Source organism: Emydura macquarii, unplaced genomic scaffold, assembly GCF_026122565.2.
Source record: "Emydura macquarii macquarii isolate MOO-44397 ecotype Brisbane River unplaced genomic scaffold, CSIRO-AGI_Emac_v2 contig_2734, whole genome shotgun sequence".
Taxonomy (NCBI): Eukaryota; Metazoa; Chordata; order Testudines; family Chelidae; genus Emydura; species Emydura macquarii.
This window is the reverse complement of record NW_027132871.1, coordinates 3,051,833-3,062,388: the sequence shown is the minus strand read 5'-3', so window position 1 is coordinate 3,062,388 and position 10,556 is coordinate 3,051,833. Positions and strand designations below refer to the sequence as shown.

The following is a 10,556-nucleotide window of genomic DNA, read 5'->3' as shown; positions in this document are numbered from 1 at the left end:
CATCCATTTCACAAAGCTGAACAAACAGTTCTTTATGTCATGGACTCTCAAGTACTTTATCAGCAGATTGTGCAGATGTTACCGCAGTCCCATTAAAAGTAATTATAGGCAGTAATACAGACAAGTATTTCATACTGCCTGAACTGTTGATCCTTTCATTTCAAGAAAACAATATAAATATCTCCTACTTTCATTCCATATCTTGTCCTGTTTAATTGACAGGCCTGCAATACTTATACTTAACTGTGGATTGTGCTTCCCTGTCAACATATATTTTGAATTATGTGGATTTACTTGTTTTGCTATTCCGGTTAATGCATCTTTCTGCTGATAGTTACAGAAATGTGAAAGAACTGAGGGGCTGGAGTTTATGGGGCTTCAGTTCTAATAATCTGGACACTTGAGTTCAAATATTGCTTGGTGGCAACTAACTGAAAAATGTGTTTAGCTTCTCTATCTAGTTCGCAGAGAACATTACAAACCAGTATTCATTCCTCAGGCACAACAGCTCTATTGCCTCTGTGTTTTATCTCTCTTTTCAACTCAGAGATCCTATTTGCTTCCACTTGCTAACCTCTGTATCATCCCGAATTCTGAATTCTCTTCTCTTCCCACAGCTCACACAAATTTGCCTATTTATTGCCTTCACAATATTGCCAGTGTGTCACTACCTTTACTGAACCATGATTGAAATATTCATCTATGCTTAATCTTCCCTTACTTTCTTTATGGCAAATATCTTTGTGACCTCCCAAGTCCCAGCTTTCTGGTTTCAACAGGTGCTAAATGGTGCTGCCCATTTACGCAGACATGCAAACAAGTATGACTACATCACCCTGTCCACAAACATCTCCAGAAGCTCCCCATTCATTTCCAGAGCCAGATCAGAAGTGACTTTGATCTTTATACAACTCTCCAAGGTTTCCCTCCAGCTGGAGGGTAAACTCCATTCCTCCAGCCTTTTTTTAGGGAAAAGAAATTGTTTGGGAAGTCAAAATGTTGCCATCTGTGAACCTGCCCCAAGTTTGGGGTTTGTAAAGAAACACACAAAAAGGTGATATGACAAAGCATATTTAACATGGGAATTATTGGCACATCAAATATGGAAAACCACAATGCTAGTCACTTTTTATGTAACTCACTGAAATCCCCTGGTAGAGTTGGGGGTCACATCTCCTGACACCAGGCACTTGTTCACCCCTGTTAGTGTGGAAGCAAGCATCAGAATAAACAAGTTTGTGTTTTATATGTATTTTAAGTAACAAGATTAACAGAAGATAAAAAGTACAGAAAAATATCAGTGCTTTGTTCCAGGTGCCTTTTGAGAATGGAGAATGTTGTCTTGGTACCAGCCTATGCCCTCTACTGTCAAATTGACTCGTCAAAATAAGTCACTCTTATGTGCTGTTGGCTTCATTTCCAGAAATGCCACTCAGAAATCTCACTGAAGTCAATGGGGATTGCAGATATTCCTTTGAAAATCAGGCCATAACATTTCTCAAGGTGAGAGGTAAGGTAAGAAGTTTTAATTCACATCCCAACTAATCTTTAACACACAATGAATTCAGCTAACTAAAAATAATTCTCATACATTTTGTTCGTTTATGAAAAATTTAAAAACCAGAGAAGCTGAACGTTTACTTTCCATGATGTCCTTAATATTTACATTACATAGCTTATTAAAAAGAAACTGGATTGCTCTAGGGATTCCTTAGTGGTTATTTTATGCCAGTTTTGCATGTTAATGTGTTCTCAAATCCAGTGCTGCTGTCTATAGTTCACTGTCTAGAGAAATGCAAATTAGTTAAAGCCTCAGTATTGCTGAAACAAAGCTGTGTAGCATCTAGCTGAAACTACATCTGCAATATCTCTGTTTATCTTAACCACGTTTAACATTGTAATTAATTAAAACCAGTAGCAATGCTGCGGGAATGCTTCCAGAATGTTTTCAGATCTGGGTGGTGTTTGAAACGCCGCAGAGGATGATGATGTGTCTCTCTTCAGCTACTCTTGTTAATATAGAAAAACTGTCCAGGAACTAGGCATCCCAGAAAGTCTGTTGTTCTGAAAAATAAATACAGTATAGCTATTTATTGGGGAAGGGGCTGAGGGAGAGAAAAGAGGAGAGAGGAAGGAATCTATAGTCTTGTTATGAAAAAGCTTTTGGAACTAGTAGATATACCACTGTTCACCATTTCATTGAGGTTGCTCTAGGGAACTCTCTTCCCAAAATCTTGCAGTTCAGAGCTTTAAAAGTTAACAGAGATTTATACAGAACAGAATATGAAAATCTAGCTGTTGACAGTGATCATACTCACTTCAATAGATGATCCCAAAGGTTAGATGAATCAGACCAGTATCATAGTTCTGTAAAACCAACACGTTTAATATATTTTACTATATATTTATGCCCATGGAAGCTTGAATTGAAGAGTTTGTTTAGTTACCATCCTCTTTCACTGATGGTGGAGAATTATATTTCAGAGTGGGGTGGAAGATGAAACCCCAAAGAGAATGGCACAGACAGATGTAGCTCTCTTAGTTGTCTCTTAGGTATAGAAAACTATCTGGGAACAAGGCCTTCAGAAAGGGCCATCCTTTTAACTGGATTAGTGCCTGTCCCTTTAATTGGAGTGGCATTAAGAAGAAAAAATTCAGACTTCTTAGTAATCCAGGAGAAAGATGTTGAGAAATGGAAAATTGACTAAATGACTACTGCAAAACCAGTAAAAATCACCATATTTTTTTCCTCTGCAACTAATAGATAATGTATATTTTCATTATTGCCTTTAAAGCATATGCATGTCTGACTGAAATATATGAGTTTGTCTAACAGGAAAACAAATGACACTTAAAAGCAGAGGAATATCTTGGAGTAGATTTTCATTTAATTGATGCAAATTGTGCTTAAGTGTGATGTTTTGTAATTTGCTATCAGAAGGAACAGCAGGCTTAATCAATGTGAATGATTCAAAGGAAAATGCATGGAGTGCCACATCCAGTTGTGATACCTCATTATGACTTTCCTTGTTAATCTTGGTAATGTGTAATTAGTGTGCAGTGTTGTCTGGAACCAAATAAAATTGTCTATAGGTGTGCTCCAAGAAAAGTCTAGAAATAACTAGGCAATTTTGAGATGCTCTCTTTCCTACTGACAAAATGTTACACTTTTAAATTGGGCCTTCTGGAAATGCATAAGGAATATTATGTGCAGAACAGAGCACCTTCAAATTACTAAAAATGATTATGTCTACTAGTTACTTTGTGAATAATCATCCATTATTTTGATGCAAAATCTGGAGTAGATCTTACTTGGCTGCCGATTGTTAAACATTTTCATCCTTTCAGATGCTCAAATATTGTAATGAACCTGCTAGTTCATTTTTGGACACTGTACAACATCCAGCCACTAGCAAGCTTCTAGGGCACAGGAAAAGGAAGGACCACGCACAGGAGAAGTGAGAGCCAGAGGCTGCATGAGAGCAGGAACAGCAGGTCAGAGGCAGCAACCTGGGAGCAAGCTGCAGAGAGAAGGCTAGGGAGTAGGCAGTTTGGGAACTGGGACAGAAAGACTGAGAATCTGACACATGCACTCTGCAGACAGGAGAACAGTGTGAAGACGTTATTCTTATACCATTTTATTACTGGTTTGACTCTGAGTGAGATTTAGACTCCTAAGTGCCTAAATCATTTTGAAAATGGCACTTTACAAAAAACATGGGGTAAAATTCTCCAGTCTCTTTGTTCTGATTGTACTTTTGGACAGACTTAATAATCCTAACATCACATAAAATCAGTGTAACTGGTGCCCTAATTTAGAAAAATTGCATATCCAAAATACGGGGACATTCTTCTCACACTTTGAAAAGCAAAATGGCTTTATATGTTAAATCTGATTATCATGGCATTTTAAAGCATTTATGTTTTGGTGTGCATTAGGGCATAATTTCTCAACCTGCCCCAGATTGGACTGGGTGGCAGTCACCCACCTCCCGGGCTGGCAGCCAGGCGGCAGCCACCTGCAACTTACCCAGGTGGCAGCCCTCCTCCCTCGCTGGAGGCCCAGTGCCCAGAAAACTTGTCAATTTCACTGCTCTAGCTGAGCAGTGAAATTAACAGCTATGACAGCCCCAGATTTCACCAGTTACCCTCTTTTCTTGTCTCTCTCTCTCTCGCCCTCCTTCCCCGTCTCTCTCTCACCCCTTCCTCCTTTCAAATCTATGGCAAAAAAATTGGCTCGGCACGTTATATTCCCCAGTATTGGCACGCCGCTCAAAACCTCCTAGCTTTCGCCAACATCACCTCTAATCCAGGTACATACTTGAGTTGTGCACCCCTGGTGGAATGGTGATAACCCTACCCACACTAGGTCTGACATCTGTCATATCACGGCCTTATATACTCAGTCCTTCCTCCAACATATGACTCACATTAGTCTGTAAATAAAAAATCCTGTGGAAAATTGAGTGTTTGGGTACTTATTACAATTTTCAGAAGTTAGGGGGTACTTGCTACTTAAAAGGTTGAGAAACACTGCATTAGGGAACATGCATACAGTTACTTTGTACTGGGTCAAGCTCAACCCTGCAGCCATTCTGAACAAGGAACTCCCACGAGCAACTTCCTTTTTCTACGCACTAAATGGCTACAAAACTGAGTCATTTGTTTCCTGTATATAAAATTCAATATTTCAATTCACTTTTCCCCCTGCATTCTCTATCGCATTAATGAAAAATAAATGTGCAGGCCCTCTGGTGGACAACATAATAGCTCTAAATTCTCATGGCTTCTAGCTGGGCAAATTGTTTTTCAGTGAACTGTTTTTTGCCAAGAAATGCTTTATTCAGGGTCCAAAACTATTAAATTTTTCCCACTTGGTCTAATCTATTTGTAAGAGTTAAAATTTTCTTGTTTTAATTATATCATTTTGACTTCTCTTTAAAACAGCATTTCGATTTTAAATTTGGTGTCTTTAAAAAAAGACTACACAAAAGGGTGAAAAACACCAAAATGGACAGATAAAAATGAAAAACCCAGGGGCAAAAATTAATTTTTGGTTGACTGAAATGTTTTGGTGACTCAAAATTAAACAAAAAACAAGCAAAATAAAACGAAAAAAACCTAACTTACATCCCTTCCCCAAATAGTTTCACGTCAATCTGAAACATTTCACTTGACTTGAAATGAATTGTTTCAGATCTTTTCATTTGATAGAACATGTATTTCATGGGTGGGGGTTTTTTCAGATGTTTTTGTTTGGTCATTTGTACTACAAATTGTAAACAAAAATCTCTGTAAAATAGGTGGATTTGTTATAGGATGGGTTCACTTCAAGAGTTGTTTATGGTTCTAGAAGGGGAAAGGTGGGAAGATTTGTGCAATGGGCTGAGATCAGTCTGTCCCTGGCTTCCTCTAAAGCAGTGTTTCTAAATGACTGGCCTGTGGACCAGTTCTGGTCCCTGAGATTTCCCTGATACAATATAGGAAGGCAGCAAGCTAATTCCTTGTATCAAAAAGGTGGAGAAACACTGCTCTAAAGTATTTTACTGTGTGTTCAAAGATACTCTATTAATTTTCTTAATTCCTCCTCCTTTAAAAAGGTACTTTTTCTATTAAATAAAGACATTAAGTGCCTCTGCAAGTTCATTTCAAGACAAGAAATATTGCCTTGAAATTTGAGTCAGTTTCTCAATAATTGGGATGGCTGGCAACCAACCCCTACTGTGTTGCAAGCATCTACTTTCTAGGGTGGGTTATTTACATAACTGGGAGAGGTTCTTTTCTTTGGCAACTGATCTGTGTGAAGCTCCAGACCCCCATTCCCTGTCCCTCCACTCCATTGAAAATAAAGAGCAGATCCCTGAGGGGACATCTTACTACAGTGCTGTGCTTTGGCATTAGCTGACCCCTGCTGAAGCAACAAGCTATATTACTGTTGGAATTGAGATCATGCCTACAGTAGGTGATGGTCTTTGTAGACAACAGAACAGATGGAAAAGAGCATTTGTATTAACCCCTAGAAAGCTTTGTGGTCTTACTCTGGGGCTGAAAAAATGGATGATATTTTTAAGGGCAGCGCCTACATTCATTTACTTTCTTTTTTATTTCTTGTTTACAAGAGGATATAATTTAATGCTTTTGTGCAACAGTTACTGTATGAACTACCTGACAACATATTCAGAATCCTTTCAGGAGACACTTCTAAAGATTATTTCCAATGTTCGCTGACAAGACGTGATTCTGCTAGGGGGACCATGTGATTTATACACAGCTTTATTTTTTTATCTGTCTTGTCTATATCTATTTATAGATGCATCTTCTAATTCACCTATGCCCATATGGCAACCAGTATTTCTTCCTTTAAGAACAAATGTGGTATTAGCCTAACATAACATCAAAGTCACCTTCCCTTCTAACATTCCTCTTGAACTTTAAGTCATTTCTCAAGTAGGGAGAGCACAGGTAGTTGACATCACAAGGAGTGCACTGCAGCTCCAGTACTGGGAGAGAAAGTGCCTCTGTTTCATTGCAAACTCTTGCTTTGTTTGGAGGGCATGTGTAATGGGATCCACATATTGCAAGAGCATGCTGGCAGGTATATGAACTACAGAGCATGGTGTGTAGTGCCTTTCTTCCAGCTTGGCACCTCCTGCTAATGGTCATTCTATTGCTGCAGTGAACTATCTTCCTGTAATTCACAGAGCTCCCTTTTTGCAACTCAGCCCTCTCGCTAAGTCTCTACATGGTCACTCCCTCTTCTGGGGTCTGGAAGTCTCACCAGACCAGCTGTTTAAATGGCACCTCCCACAGTCCTGCATCACTTCCCAGGGGCTGGAAGGGGAACAGACCCTTGCTCTGCACTGGGTTCCAGCCCAGCAACCCTATAACCAGCAGCCAAGGTCTTCACAGTCTCTCCACTTGCTGCAGTTTCCCTGGGCTTCTTCCTACCTTGCCTTCTCAGGTTTTCATTCTCCAGAACTTCTCTGGGGTTGATCCTTCTTCCATGGCTAGGATTCCAAAGCTTATTCTCCCACTGGATTTCCTCTTCTCCACTTGCAGTGAGAGACACTCCCACCCCCTGCTTGTATAAACTTCCTCTCTTTATTCCTCCCCCAACTTGTCCCTCAGCTGGGCTTCATCCACAATTATTATTTATAAATCCCTGGGCCTCCCTTCAGGTGCAATTATGAAGGTTAATTCGCCTCTTCTGGGCCAGTGCTGGTGTGGGGTAAACACCCCATCACAGCATGGTTTATACATTCAGTAGATGGAAGTCTTTATTCAAAGTCAATACTGAACCAAGGCCATCACATGGTGTTGGGGGTGAGGGGCACTGTGCTACTGGAGCTGCCTTCTTTTGGCTGAGACATAATACCCAAATCATAAACAACTGTGGTCATTTAAACATTCTATAGCCCTGTTGATCAAAATAGTACTGTTAAGCCCAAACATCAAGCAGGATCCCAACTGGATGATTGTTCTGGTTACCTACATTCCTCCAACATTTTGCTGGATTAGGTATTCTTCACTTTTTCTGTCCTGAACTGTTGTGTGGTGTTACTGTACACTGACTATGCAGATAGGGCTGCATTTTAGTGGCAAGTGAAGAAGTATTTGGGGATGGATGGATGAATGGATAGTTTGTACACTTTTTTGTGCATAGTGGGGGGATGAAAGGGAGTATGAAATTCAATAGGAGTTGAGTGCCCAGTCCCTTAGGGTCCTTTGCAAATCACTGTGTATATAACTATTACTACAATAAAGATGTATCTTCCTATCACAATAGTGCTTTTTCATTATCCATGTGTATTATGAAGGTTGAGATGTTTTGGGCTGTCCCTTCTTGCAACACAATTGGAAAAATGAAATGAATTGTATTTTGTACCAAAACAGTAAATCTTTGAGGATAGAGAACATGAATTAGTGGAATGCAAGAGAAATCTAATCTTTATAAATGTGGAGTAATGGAAAGTGACAATTCAGGACTACATTTATCAATTATTTCATTAATCAACTAAATCCCCTGGATATATTTCCTTAGTACACAGAGCCCAGAGTATTAGGATCTTAGATGGCACTCACTCACATGGAACTCTTGCTGATGCCCTAAGGGTTTCCCTAGGATGAAGAATAGATGTCCTTGGATTTGAACCCGATTGATAACTGGAAGGGCCATAGGTGGGCTTATGACCTTTTAACAGTCTTTATTCAGACCTTCCTGTGGAGTGCAAGGAACAGATACCTTCAGATCTCAACCAGATTGAGGTCCTGAAGCAAATCATTCAAGAAATATGCTGCTGTGATTTTCTGAGGAACACTTAATTTCAGATGATGACCCTGAAGTTTTATTTTTTAATTGAGTGAATGCCTTTCAAACTTACCATCACCTATAACTGCTATTAAACTGATCCTAGAAAAGTATTGTCTTACTATATTTCAGTATATAACGAAGCACTTTACTTTTGGGCTATGGCAGAGAAGCACACAATACAAGTCAGTAAGAGGGACTGCAAGGTAGCACTCAGGACTTTCCGTTCACTTTCAGGAGTTCTTAACTATCCTTCCTGAGAAGTGTAGGTCAGAGCCGCAGGTGGCAAGTCATTCAATGTTCCATGAATAGTCTCATTTCTGTAATAGGGAAAGAGAACTCTGGGTCATATCATACAGCCAGGGTACCTGTCATCCTATGAGGCAATCTGGGATCTGAGAGCTTTTCTGTAGATTAGGCATGAAGTTCTTTGCAGTGGACAGCACTGGCTTTGGAGACTGAGTGAAAGACTAGCAAATGACTAAAAGGGCAGACTGGAAGTTACTTGTGAGAAATCCATCTTTGAAAACAAACAAATAAGAACATTGAACCACCAATCTATTGCAGCAGGACAATTTATGCTGGAGCTAATGTTCTGTGAGGTGTTGAAACACTTCCATGATGTTATGAATGATGGCCAGTCACAGGGAAAGAAATTTAATGAAGAAAAATTGTGCTCCAAAGAAAACACAAGACAAAATAAATAAATGTTTGTTAACTGAAAAATGGTAACATTGTTAGCCAGTGTAATATCGTTTTTGTGTTTCTAAGAGGATGTTACAGACAATGTAAACAACAGAAAATAATGTCTAAATTCCCTTCTGTAATCTCCAGGGTGAATCTCTTGATATTTATTTTACTCTCCCTAAGAACCTGCACTCTATTTGAAGGCAATAGACAAGCTCCCCTTGATTTCAGTGTGAGGTGGCTCAGGACATAAATGCCAGAACTCCCGCTAACGTCAATGTGAGTTTTACACAAAATCTGGATGAGATCATCCCTGCAGATCAGGAAGGAGAATTTAGTCTGAAAACTAAAATAAATACATTTGAAAAGTAAAAATTCTTTACTGTGCCCCTGGAAAAAAGTATTTACAAAACTGAGTTAAGCCATTATTCTTGAGTTGCATATTCAACTAGTTTTATGTGGGTAAAATTCCCCTTATAAGATGAAGGTAGTTTTCCATTTCTTCCACTGAAATTGGTTAGTGAAGTAATAGGAAGATTTGGGCAGAACACTCATAAAATAAATCTCTTGAATTCTGTCCACTGCATATTTACCAAAAGCATCATCAATGCCATATGATAAGTCTTCAGAAAGTAAAACCAAGTATGAATAATTCATATATATGTCTTTATACTACTCTAAAGGGACCATTTCTGTCCATTAGGTAAATAATCTGAATTTTTAAACCATGAAAGAAAATGTATCTTACTGATAGGCTGGAGCATTTAGTGAATACTACACCTTGAGATGAATTGAGCTACTTTTTACCACCCATCTAGCATTAAGTATCTTAAACAAATGCCATAATAGTTGCAGGGAGAGGCTTCAGCAGATATGCACCAAAGAAGATTTGTCTAAACAAAATCAATTCCTTTTCTTCATATCCTAGTCTCTTTGCCTCACTGCTATCCTTTAAACCTGAATGACAAGTTTGATAGCTGTTTAAAAAATCATACCTTCACTAGAAAAATCTATTTTCTTAAAAATAGAGGGAAGGAATGGAAGCAGAAGATAACGAGGAGCTGGAATATATGGGTTATTATTTTGTTTCAAAGCCAGGAGCTAGTTTCTTGACAAATATTGTGGATACCTAACTCTGGAATCTGAAGGGCACAGTTTATCGCAGAATAAGACGATTATTCTGGTTACGTGTCTTCACATCTTGAAATGCCTAGTGATCACTGTCACAATTATAGGGTAACTGAACCTGTATCGCCTAGAGTGACCAGACTTTTCAATATTATTGGGACCGGCCTGATATTAGGGGCTTTGTCTTACATACACAACTATATTCCCCCCGCCAAGTGTCCCGATTTTTCACACATGCTATCTGTTCACCCTGGTATCACTCCTCCCATGGTCTACTCCAGGAGTGCCCATTCTGGTCTCAGGTCTCCTACTGTCTCTGGGCAGGGACCCTTGCTCCACTCCCTTCTGATCAGGGTTTTTTTTAAGGCTGCACTGCTCCCTGCCTTACAGTGTGATATCCCCAGCAAGCCAGTCTATCTAACGGACGTGCCGG

General features: G+C 39.3%; 1 long non-coding RNA gene across 1 annotated transcript; it reads right to left on the bottom strand.

Annotated features, from left to right (window-relative positions):
* Positions 1-1,235: 1,235 nt before the first annotated feature.
* On the bottom strand, positions 1,236-7,072 carry LOC137165051 (uncharacterized). The gene is made up of 3 exons (XR_010923274.1): positions 6,949-7,072; positions 2,319-2,367; positions 1,236-2,064 (listed from the first exon to the last, which is right to left on the bottom strand). It is a non-coding gene; the product is annotated as an uncharacterized lncRNA (long non-coding RNA).
* Positions 7,073-10,556: the final 3,484 nt, after the last annotated feature.